Source organism: Canis aureus, chromosome 25 (genome assembly GCF_053574225.1).
Source record: "Canis aureus isolate CA01 chromosome 25, VMU_Caureus_v.1.0, whole genome shotgun sequence".
In the NCBI taxonomy this organism is placed as follows: domain Eukaryota; kingdom Metazoa; phylum Chordata; class Mammalia; order Carnivora; family Canidae; genus Canis; species Canis aureus.
In genome coordinates, this window is record NC_135635.1 from 41,961,934 (window position 1) to 41,975,077 (window position 13,144).

Consider the following 13,144-nt stretch of genomic DNA (forward strand, 5'->3'; position numbering starts at 1 on the left):
CGTCACCTTCATCATTTATTTACTCCTTTACTTACATAAATGATCAAGCAAGAGCCCTCATCTTTGAGGAGTTTACAGTCTAGTGGAGGAAATAAATGCATGAAGAGAATAGTTCAGTAAAAGGTGATACATGCTCTCGAAGAAGCATACTCAAAGTATGACTGATGGTTAAAACCATACTTTCTAAAAAAGATGAAGCATTTTCACTTCGTATCATAAGCCCCCACAAAAAAGAATGCATTTTATGCCAACTTGAATGGCAACAGTATGAAGCACAAAGTAATATGCCCATTAGAGCAAGAATTCAAGGGATCCCTGGGTGGCTGGGATCCCTGGGTGGCCCAGTGGTTTAGCGCCTGCCTTCGGCCCAGGGTGTGATCCTGGAGTCCCAGGATCGAGTCCCACATTGGGCTCCCTGCATGGAGCCTGCTTCTCCCTCTGCCTGTGTCTCTGCCTCTCTCCCTCTCCCTCTCTCTGTCTCTCATGAATAGGTAAATAAAATCTTAAAAAAAAAAAAAGAGAGCAAGAATTCAGTGCTTCTGATGCCATAACCACCCCCCCACCCCCACTCACCCTCCAACAGTTCCAGCCTGGTTCCTCTGGAGAACCAGTGCTCCTTTACATCTTGGCTTTCTCCTGAGAGTGCTAAGCCTTGGCCCAAGGAACTGTGGGGACCAGTACTTGCTGACATTTCTTGACTGAGTCCCTGCGATGTTTCCCAGTCATGTGTTCTCACCAGTATATGCCCAGGTTCCCATGTGGAGCTCATCTTCCTTGAACCTTAACCTCAGAGAAGTGATGATGGTCTCTTGAAGGCAAGAGTGCCTGAAGAACAAATAAGACTGGGAAGTGAGGAAATTGAGGGTATAGAAGGGAATGGGGTAAAGAAAAGGGGAAGTCAAGACAAGGAAGGAGATTTTATAGTTTCTGGATCTAGTCACATCCTACCTGGTTGAGTCCCAGACCTCATTTGGCTTAACGATGATCCACCACGATGAAGGAGTATGTATTGGCCCTGGGCATTCATGGTTGAGCTGGACCGCAGCTGTAGTCTCAGGCTGAATCCATCTGTGGAGGTCGGCCCCAGGGTGACCTTGGCCTCTTCCAAAAACCTGTTCAGTCAGACCAGACTAAAGGATGGGGGGAATGGCAGGAAGCCAGATGGCAGGGGCTAAAGCTGGGGTGGATGCTGTGGCTGATGGGTTCAGGGCCCCTGGCTGGACTTCTGTCCCTGTCCTCACCAAACTCTCTTTCTTGTGGCTAGCAGGAGGAACCAAGTGGCTGTGGGGAATTAGTAATGAGATATGGAGTCATTCACCTCTAGGTCACTAGTTCAAAACCAGGTCAACACTGAGTCAAAGTTCCCAACCAGGGAGGGCGTGGTGTGTGGCTTGAAGGCAGATATTTGCCCTCCCAGTAGACAGCTCAAGCAGGTCAGCCTGGGCCACAGGGCAAGGAGCTCTGTCCCTGGTGACATGCTGTGCAGGCCAGAGAGGCCTCCATGTGGGGCTTGTCCTTCTGGCTCCATTCTCTCCAAGACTAGATTCTCTGCCTCCAGGCCAGGTCACACTCATATATGCTTACACAGGGGTCTGCATGTCAAAAGAATCCAGGTAGGCAGTACTCAGATCATCTGGCAATAGCTCTATGTCCTTAGAAATAAATCTTTGGCTCTCTGAAGTCAGAGACCACATCAATAATGTAGATATACATACATCACTCTTTAGCACATCCCAATTTTGTTATTTTGCCTTATCATTATATAAACTAGCTTATTTATTTGTCTATTGCCTGAAACTTACCACTATTATCATGTAAGTACTTGAAAGCAAAGACCCTATCTATGCCTGGCACTTTATTAGGTACTTAAGAATTGTTTATTGAATGAATGAATGAATGAATGAATGAATACGTAAAATAAGGAATGAATCCCTGGTGCCTCACACAGTGTCTGGCAGAGAGGATATCCTCAAAGATATTTGCTAAATGAGTGAATGAATGAATTCATGGATCACAGAATGAAAGTTTTAAGAAACATTAGCTCCTAGCATGCTCCTAGTAATCATTTACTGACAGAAAATCAGCAAGTTTTTCTCAACATCAAACTAAAATTCCAAGCCAAAAGCACAGTGCTTGGCTCACAGTAGATGATTGGCAAATGTTTCTTGAGTGAATGAATGACAAATGGATGGATGAATGGATGGACAGACAAGAGGATCAAACAAGTAAGGCTAGCATACATGAATGAAACAAAACTCAAAAGATTAATAAAAGTTAATTTTTTCCTTTTCATTGAAAATGTTGGGCTTTTGTTTTCTCTCTTTCCATAACTCTAGATCTGGAATGTTCTCATGTATCTCAGCCTGATTAAGTCTTTTAAATCATTTATTCATTTCCATGTGTTTTTCCAGTATTCACTGTATGCCAGACATATACAAAGATGAGTAAGACACAATACAAGCAGTGGAGTCAGACAAGTCTTGTAACTTTCTTTGTCTGCCATTTGGTTAAAGTATCTTTTATTTATCATATAACCTTTTGTCCACTCATTCACGTGTTCATTGGACACTTGCTTCCATGCCAGTCCTACACTATGTAGTTACAACGCGTTAGACGGTCTGGTTGTGTTTTGTGTGGTTATCCTATGTCTTGTAGCTATAGTGTCTTTCCTAGATAAGTGACTACTCATTCAGATACAGAAGCAGGAATTATTCATAAATCAGAACTAACTTCTAATAAAAATTACAGGCAGGGGCTATACTGAACACATTTGCTCTAGTAACGCTGACAATTAGCAAGTATGTGGAGATTTTCAATAATACGACTGCTTATAACACCTAAAAGTGTTGTCATTTCAAGCTATATTTCTCCAGGGAAGAATTGAAGTAGGCTTGTATTCAAGAAAATTGCTGTAACATCTTTGAGTGTCTACTATATGCCAGACATTGTGCTATATGTTGAGAATGATGGATAAAATCTTGATCTGGGTTTCTAAAAGATCTAAATCTAGTTAAATATATAAAAACACTTTGGTCAATATGATGAGGATTATAAGTAAGGTATGTTTGGATGCAGTGGGAGTAGAGGATTTGATTCATTATGTTTTGGGAAGTTGAAGTGGGTTTTACAATCTAGCCAATATTTGAAGTTTGCTTTGGCCAAGGAATAGAAGTTTGTGAAAGGAGAGAAGGACCATTCAGAAGGGTGTGGCATAGCCTAAGTCTGCTGGTTGTAGATGTGTGAAAGTTTATAGAACCAGAAGTAATCATGAATTGTCAGTGTGGCTAGGATATAGGGCATTCTTTTCAGAAGAGAATGGAACTGGAAAAGCATTTAGGAGCCAGACCAAAGGTTTCCTAAAGATTACACTAAAGAGCTTGATTTTTAATGTTGAGGTAATAGGGAGTAATCAAATTAGTGCTTTGGATTATTATGTCTTGGTGGAGGGGGGGAATTCCCCATTTCCTACAATATGGCAAATTAGATGACCTGAAAAATCTCCTCTCAAAGTTCTTAGAAATGATGAAGCAAAATATTTTTAAAACTTTATCTACATGCTAAGCTGAAATCACAAGAAAATAAGGAAGATTCCCCCCAGGGGAAAACAAATTGAAAATAAATGTTGAATTTATTTGAAATTTTCAAATTGAATTTGAAATAAATTAAATTGAAAATAAATGCAGCCAGCAATTGAACAGATATGAGAAAATCCTGGCTGTTGAGGCAGTACAGAGAGGACTGAGTTTTTAAGCTTTCAGAATTTTACAGTTTTAAATTTTGATTGGGTTTTTTAGGTACACAGAAATATTGAATATGAGGCCTTGAGTCTATGCCAGATAGAGAGTTAAAATTAAGGCCTCGTGTAAAGTTAGAAAAAGGCTTATAAGGAAACATTCTGTTCACCTACAAAGGGAGATGCCACATAACCTTATCTGTTGAGCCTGGCTGAGTAGAAAAAAGAAGCGTCCCTAATAATCTCATCACCACATGCTCACCTTCATGTGGGTGGATCAAGGGTTTGCATTTACATTACCTGAGTGGTGAGGAGTCTCCAGGTCAATGAGGTAATGAAAAGTCATCTTGGGCAGATATTACTACTGGGACTTCATGATACACAAAATGGCCCTGTGGGACACAAGCTTAGTGCAGGTCATTCAGAATTCTCAGGACTGATGTAGTGAATTCTCAGCTCTGAAGTTATAGTGTCACAACTCACCACTGGCAAACATCAGCGGACACATGAACAATTGTTATAGAGCTCTAAGAATCATCATTCAGAAAGTAGAGCTATTAGTGAGACAATGTACACTAGTATCTTTTAAAAATAATTAAAGATGGGGAGCCTGGGTGGTTCATTTGGTTAGGTGGTTGCCTTTGCCTCAGATCATAATCCAGGGGTCCTAGGATTGAGCCTCTCCTTGGGCTCCCTGCTTGGCAGGGAGCCTGTTTCTCTCCCTCTGCCTTTCCCCAACTTCATGCTGACTCTGTGTCTCTCTCTCATACTCTCTCACACACAAATAAATTAATAAAATTTTTAAATAAATAATAATAATTAAGGATATATAAAGGGAAAAATGGAAAAAAATAACATATCGTAAAACACTACGCAAAAAACCCCAGACAAGTTTGAAAAAACAAACAGAACTTAGAAAAACAAAAGTATAGTAGTTGACACTGATCTGCATAGCAAAAGCTAGAGTTTAAGAACTGGCAGCTTTCAGAAAACTCCTCCAAATGAAGCAGAGACATAAAGATTACATAAAGATTAATACAAAAACAAGATTATGAGACATGGAGGACAGAATGAGGGTAAACAAATGACTAATAGGAATTTCAGGAGGAGAATATTAAGAAAATGAGGAAATAACCAAAGAGAAAAAGACCGTGAATTTTCTAGAATCTATGAAAAAAATGAATCTTCAGAGGCAGGAAATGAGTTCTAAGAAAGATAAAATTAAATCTGTACTAAGTAACATCACAGAAAAAAAAAATTAAAAAAACCCCAAATGGGGAGAGCCAACCCTGGCTGGCTCACTAGGTAGAGTGTGCAATTCTAGCTCTCAGGCTATGAGTTCAAGCCCCATGTTGGGTGAAGATATTACTTTAAAAAATAAAATCTAAAATAAATAAATAAATAAATAAAATAAAATAAAATCTTAAAAAAAAGATCTTAAGAGTGCAAGAGAGAAATATGGTTTGCTTACAAAGGAATGATAATTAGACTGATGATTGACTTCTCAAAAGCAGCAATGAAAGGCAGAAATCAGTGGAATAACGTTTTTAAGGTGCTGAGAGAAATTAATCTTCATTTCTATCTCCTTCAACAATCAATAACCAGGAGAATTTACTATTAAAGACCCTTATGGAGAGGATTTCTAGAAGTATGCATTTTAGGAAAGAAGAAATTGGACCCATAGGGAAAAATTCAGAGGCAAGAAGCAATGGTAATTCAGAGAGGTTGGTAAGCATCTAGGCAAAGCCAAAAAATGCATTCATTGCTCAAAAATAGCAATAACAACAACAACAACAACAACAACAACAACAACAACAACAAAATTTAGATGTAGAAAAGTCAGATGGAAGTGCCTAAAATGCTGGATGGTGATAACACGTAACATTAAAACATTCTGGCGTGTGAGGCGAGCGGAGCCGGAGTCGAGAGCAGAGGCGGAACTGGGGATCTGACAGGACGGCCGGGCTGCCCCGCAGGATTATCAAGGAGACCCAGCGTTTGCTGGCAGAACCAGTTCCTGGCATTAAAGCAGAACCAGATGAGAGCAATGCCCGTTATTTTCATGTGGTCATTGCTGGCCCCCAGGATTCCCCCCTTGAGGGAGGGACTTTTGAACTTGAACTATTCCTTCCAGAAGAATACCCGATGGCAGCCCCTAAAGTACGTTTCATGACCAAAATTTATCATCCTAATGTAGACAAGTTGGGAAGAGTATGTTTAGATATTTTGAAAGATAAGTGGTCCCCAGCACTGCAGATCCGCACAGTTCTGCTATGGATCCAGGCTTTGTTAAGTGCTCTCAATCCAGATGATCCATTAGCAAAGGATGTAGTGGAGCAGTGGAAGACCAGCGAAGCCCAAGCCATAGTAACAGCTAGAGCACGGACTAGGCTATATGCCATGAATAATATTTAAAATCGATCTGATCATCAAGTGTGCATCACTTCTCCTGTTCTGCCAAGACTTCTTCCTTTTTTGTTTGCATTTAATGGACACAGTCTTAGAAACATACAGAATAAAAGCCCAGACATCTTCAGTCCTTTGGTGATTAAATGCACATTAGCAAATCTATGTCTTGTCCTGATTCACTGTTGTAAAGCATGAGCAGTGGCTAGAAGTACCATCTGGATTGTTGTGAAACAACAATTTGTTTTCCAAATATATAAAAGCAGTGGCCCCTCTCCGCTTTTATTCATTTCCCCCATCATGGTTTAAGTATAAAGCACTGTGCATGAAGGTAGTTGTCAGGGTTAGCTGCAAGGGTGTGGGTGTTTTTCTTTATTATTATTTTTGAAGGGGAGAGGTAGTTTTATTTTAATTTTATGGGCTCCTTTCCCCCTTTTTATGGTGATCTAATTGCATCGGTTAAAAGCAGCTAACCAGTTCTTTATAATATGCTCTCTAGCCAAGTCTAACTTTATTTAGACACTGTAGATGGACAAGCTTGATTGTTTGAACCAAAATGGGAACATTAAACAAACATCACAGCCCTCACTAATAACATTGTGACTTTGCTGTCAAGTGTAGAATCCTTCCTTCAAGAAAAAGCTTGTGACCATTTTGTATGGCTTGTCTGGAAACTTCTATAAATCTTATGTTTTAGTAAAATATTTTTTATTATTCTAAAAAAAAATAAAACATTCTTAATTCCTTACATCATATGGGAAGAGGTAGAGATATTAACTTTAGACTTTAGGGCCAGTATGCTTGACAAAAATTGAAGGTTAACCATGAAAAGAGTAAAAAAAAAAAAAAAGAGTAAAAAAAAGAGTATGCAGTTTTGAGGTTAATGGAGGGAGAAATACAGAAAACTTGATCCAAAAGAAGATAGGAGGGGTGATTCAGTAAGTGTCTGCCTTCAGCTCAGATCATGATCCCGGGGTCCTGGAATGGAGCCTCACATTGGGCTTCTTGCTCCATAGGGAGCCTACTTCTTCTCCCTCTCCCTCTGCCTGCCACTCCCCCTGCTTGTTCTCTCTCTCTGTCAAATAAATAAACAAACAAACAAATAAATAAATTAAAAAATATATTTTTAAAAAAATCAACAAAAGAATATAGGAAAAAAGCAAGAAAAGGTTTTTTTTTACTGTAATATTATTTTTTTAAATAATAAATTTATTTTTTATTGGTGTTCAATTTACCAATATACAGAATAACACCCAGCGCTCATCCCGTCAAGTGCCCCCCTCAGTGCCCGTCACCCATTCACCTCCACCCCCCGCCCTCCTCCCCTTCCACCACCCCTAGTTCGTTTCCCAGAGTTAGGAGTCTTTATGTTCTGTCTCCCTTTCTGATATTTCCTACGCATTTCTTCTCCCTTCCCTTCTATTCCCTTTCACTATTATTTATATTCCCCAAATGAATGAGAACATATGTCTGTCCTTCTCCGATTGACTTAAAGAAAAGGTTTTCATAAAGCAAAGTAAATAGTACAAAAAAGAAATTGTGAAAATAAATCCAAATATCTTAGGAAACACAATACATTTAATGGATTAGACTCACTAGTTAAAAGACAATTGTCAGGTTTGATGTGGGGAAAAAAAAGCAAAAAGCAAACTTACTTCTGCTGTTTTCCAAATATATACCTACACCAGAAGGATTCAAAAAGGTGGAAAGTAAGAGGATAAAAGGTATACCAGGCCAGTACTAATCAAGACAAAACTGTAGCTATGACAACTGCAACAGAGTAAATGTCTTTTTTTTAAGGCAAAAAAAGAGAGAGATCATTATATAGTGATAAAAGGAATGATTCATCAGAAGATATAACAAATGCTAATTTGTATTAAATACTCTCAAAATATATAAAAACAAAAGTCAACTGCATTACAAGAAGGAGCTGACAAATCTTCATAGGATATTTTTAAAAATTTCTTTTCCTTATAGGATATTTTAAAATACACCTTTCTGGTCATTGATAAATAAAATGACATAAAAATTGGCATTGATTGGGGTGCCTGGGTGGGTCAATCCATTATGCGTCTAACTCTTGGTTTCGGCTCAGGTTTTGATCTTAGGATCATGAGATGGAGCCCTGCCTCAGGCTCCATGCTCAGGGGGGTGTCTGATTGAGATTCTTCCTCTCCCTCTGCCCCTCCCCCACTCCCTCACTGTTTCTCAAAAATAAATAAATAAATCTTTTTTTTAAAGAAAATTGGCTTTAATTTATAAGAACTGAATGACATGAGCCTATCTTGCTAAACATATGTAGAATCTTGCACCCAACAACTGAAGAACAGAGACTTTCTTTCTTTTTTTTTTTTTTTTTAATATAGATTTTACTTAGTTATTCATGACAGACACAGAGACAGAGACAGGCAGAGACACAGGCAGAGGCTCCATGCAGGGAGCCTGACGTGGGACTCGATCCTGGGTCCCCAGAATCAGGCTTTGGGCTGAAGGCAGAGCTAAATCGCTGAGCCACCTGGGCTGCCCAGAACATAGACTTTCAAACACATAAGAAATGTTTGCAAAAAATTAGAAGGTTCTGAGCCACAAAGCAGGTCTCAAACAAGGGGCCAAAGCATAAATACTGCATAACTCACCCTTTCTGACCAAAATAAAAGTAAGTTCTAAATGAACAACAAAAAGGTAACTAAAGCAGTAACAGCGTATGTTCAGCATTTAAAGCATTTCTACACAATCCACGGGTCAAGGAAAAATTGTTAATAGAGATAAACACATACTTGGAACAAAATTTGAATTTCTACTTAATAAAACTCGAGGGATACGTTAAGAAGGACTGAGAACATTGGGCACCTTTGCCCCTCAGGGGATATTTGGCGCTGTGTGGAAACAATTTTGTTGTCACAACTGGGGGCAGATACTACTAGCAGCATGTGGTAGAGGCCAGAGATGCTGTTATCCTACAATTCAAAGGCCAGCCACCCACAATAAAGAATTATCTGGCCCCAAATGTCAATACGGCAGATGTTAAGAAACCCTGACTTGGAAGGTAAGTTATGGTACTAAGGGTTATACAGGAAAAGTAGAATGGTAACTATGTTGGCAAAATGAAGCTAGATTAGAAGCCAGAGCTAGGTGGCAAGAAAGTTAGTAGGTTATTGTAATAATAAAGATGGACAATAGTGGGGACTTAGCCTAAGGCAGTGGCAACAGGAAGGGAGGAAGAAAAGAATTTAAAAGTGCGTTAACAGAATCTGGAGACAAGTAAAGGAGATAGAGGTGTGAAAAAATGACATGGCTCAGTAGGGACACCCCAGGGTAGAAGCAAACTGCAAAACTTCACAAATTTCTTAGTCAACCATGATGGTCTCCTGGGGCTGATGTCAACTGGGCATCCACAAGCATCCAGCCCAGGGAACATGGTCAAAGATCTGTGGCTGAGTGCCATGGGTCCCCAACAAGGAAGTGAGGTCGAGGCCTTGTCCTGGAAGGCGTGATGCTGGCAGATACAGGTTCCCTGAGAAGGAGACAGTGGGGAGAAAATGTGCTTTCTGAATGATCAGATACAAGAGCACCTGTGGTGGGGGCGTGAGTGGTGGAATTCGCTAGCCCCCAAGGCCTTATCTTGTTCACGTGATCATGATACAAGCCACGGAAGAAGTTTCCAATTCCACCATGGTAGAGAAAAAGAAAGAGACCTGACCACATGTACCACAGCGCAGAGTTTCAAAGACCACATTTAAGGTGTGTTTCAAACAGCCATTGTGAAGCTAGAGCAAGTCCCAGACTCGTGTCAGTGTAAACAGAGTTATATTTACTAGCAGGAGGCCTAAAATAGAAATCCTGTGCGCAGCAAGCTCTTCCTCATTAACATTGTATCTTCAATACCTAAGTGGATATCCATGGGAGAGTTGCTATCAATTGTTGATGCCAAAAACAGTGGCTGGTGGGCAATTCTTTTTCTTTTACATTTTATGGGGAAATTCAAATGGCACCAGTCACAGTCTGGCAACAGCATTGGTGGAAATGCTTAGAGAGTTCTCTCTTTGGATCTAGTTGTTCTCCACGGGTTGATGTTTGGTATCTGAAGAGCCTCAAACAGGTGGCTGAGGGAACTTGTAGGCTCATTGTTCAAAAGAATGTTACAGATAGTCACGAAATTAACTTCTCTGAGCCTCTTTCAGGGTCTTATGGTGTTTCTGACCTAATGTGGTTTGGGTTTTTTTTTTCCATCTAGATAAAAGACAATCTATTAGTCAAAGTAGCTGGTAATTTTTATTTATTTGTTTCTCATCAGACTCTCTCTCTGAAGTACATGCAGATATTTACTTGGCTTGTGAGTGTATGGGGGAGAGACACACAGGGTGGTAGACACAAAGAAAGGCAAAGAGACAAAGGACTCATCTATTCATGTTGCCTCCTCTGTTCAGTTGTCCGTCCTGTTGAACCACCTGTCTCTGTGAAACTTAGGATAAATAGAACTTCTGAGTACATGGTGGCGGTGGTGAGGAGAAAAGAGTGCAGAGAGAAAGACTAAAACATGGGAACAAAAGAGGCTGAGGAAGGAGGGATGGATGGTAGGAAGGTGAGTGTGTGTGGCTATTTTTTCTGCTTTTAGCCAGCAGTTTCTTGGTTCTGGGTCTTTCTGTGGAGAAGACATGTCCATGTTGCTGAGGATGGACCATCTGGTTGCTTGGGGGCCCTGGGGCCATATTTATTTAGGGTCTTGGGGTTGTAAGGGAGGAACTGAAGTAAAGGTGCAACAGCTCTAGCCACAACCAAAGTGAAACTGGGGCTGAGGGAGGAGCAGGGGAGCAGGGGGATCCAGGACATCTTGTATAATGTCACTGCCCACCTGGCACTGGGCTGTCTCCTTCCTCTAGTAAGGGTCAGGAAGAGACGTTGTAGAACTTGTACAGACTGGTTGACCTGTTTGTAGGCTGAAGTGATTGTTGGATTTCAACTTCAAGATGTTAGCCTATTGAAAGTATCTTTGCCTACAAAAGTGAATTTATTCAGCACATTTCCAGGAAAAACAAGGATGTTACAATGAACATTTTCTGTTATCTTGTGAAAGTATTCCAATAGCAATATCTCTGTGTACTTCATAGTACCTGATGTTTGTTTAAGTTATTTTCACAGCTACAATCTCATGTGGTTCCATAAGGAAGTAAGAGATATCACTGCTATCTGTTTTAATCCTTAGGACATTGGTATGCTTGCTCCTTTCTGATAATAAAAATTGTATGATTGATCATCTCTTATTTTTTGCTTTGGTTACCAGGAAGCTCAGAACCAAATTTATAGCCTAAATATAACTGACTTTATTTTTGATTATGGTTTTGATTTTTTGCTTATATTCTTATTTTCCCTGCATCTGTTTTTTTTTTTCCATTTCTGATTGTATTTTACCATTTTATTCTCCTTTGAATTTGGTTAGAAGTTCATTGCATTCATGCAAAAAATATTTATATTATCCTTTATGCTCCCTTTTCCTCTACCCTGTTTTGTCTCCATAGCACTTAACATCTTCTAATGTGCCACATATTTTACTTCTTTATCACTTATTACATATCTTTTCTAACTTCCTAACACTGTCAATAGAAATTAAGCTCCACAAAGGTAGGGATTTTGTCTCTTCTGTTCTATACTGTATTTCCAGAGTCTAGAGCAGTGCCTGGCACATTGAAGGCTCTCAATGAATACCTATTAAGTTAAAGAATCATTTTCTACATGCCAGGTTCTGTGCTAGGAGATGGGAATCAGAGTTGGCTCCATGGTATGTGATCCATGCAAGCTTACAGAGCCCTACACTTGGACAGGCCGCACACTTGGTTTAACGCTCTGCTGTCACCATCTTGAAATCCTTAATACGTTTTGAACAGAGAACCCCACATTTTCATTTTACATTGGTTTCTGGATTCTATGATCAGTCATGATGGACATATACCAGTGTAATTACCTGAATAGGTCTTGAACAATTCAATAGAAGGTAAATCTTAGGAATCATAAAAAATATACACACCAAAATATTTATTTTAACCAAGAACATATATATGTATACATACACACACATCTGCATGAATCTTTTGATACAGAGTCAATGCCTTTTCTCTGTCATCTTCTTTATATAAAACCCACCCTTAATGCATCATCTGTGATTTCCTGTTTTCATTTCTTTAAAGTGGAAGGGAAAATTAAAAATAGAGTTGAATAGAAATCTGACCACAGAATTCTTCTATAGTTTTATAATCCTTTCTCCAATATTTTATAATTATTTCACTTATTCCAAAGCAAGTTTTGGTGTCTTATCCTTATCAAGTCTTTCTAAATTATTAACTTTGTTTTCATATAAATGAATACCTTTTTGCTTTCACATTTCATTGGCTTATGTAATATTAAATTCAATTATATAATTTACAATTAGCACGTACAACTAACAAGAGTCAATTTGGGAACAAATACAAAAGACTCTTGATAAGCAAAAACTAAACAAGAGAGAAGTAGAAATACCCAACTATATTAAAGAGTGGCCTACCTGCTTCCAGCATTCAAAGCACTGTGGGCATCAATCAGTATACTTCACAGAAAGATGGAAAGAGTTGGTGAATCTGGAAATTCAGTAAAATAGAGGTTGTTTAAGAGAGTTTCTACTGTTATTCATGCTATGACAGCATATAACAGGGAGATTCAACTAGGTCAAGGAGATCACAGAAGGCTTCCCTGAAGAAATTATGACTGGAAAGAACTCATAAAAATATTAAAATAAACTATAGGAGTAGCTAAGATGAAGGGAGAGGAGTATTGTAGCCTGTACGAACAGCATATACAAAGGCCCTGTGAAGGGTAGGGGCAAGGCAAATTTAGAGACCTGAAAAAAGGTGGATGTAGCTGGAACTTACAGAAGGAAGAGAACAGGGGTATGATGAGTTGGAGAAGTCAGGAGGGGAAGACCTGATGGACTTTGTGGACCATATCAAGTAGTATGGGTTCTATAGTGAGAGAAAG

General features: G+C 39.3%; 1 pseudogene; it reads left to right on the forward strand.

The window, feature by feature from the left end:
• Positions 1-6,368, forward strand: part of LOC144297521 (ubiquitin-conjugating enzyme E2 N pseudogene) — a 36,378-nt pseudogene extending 30,010 nt beyond the window's left edge.
• Positions 6,369-13,144: the final 6,776 nt, after the last annotated feature.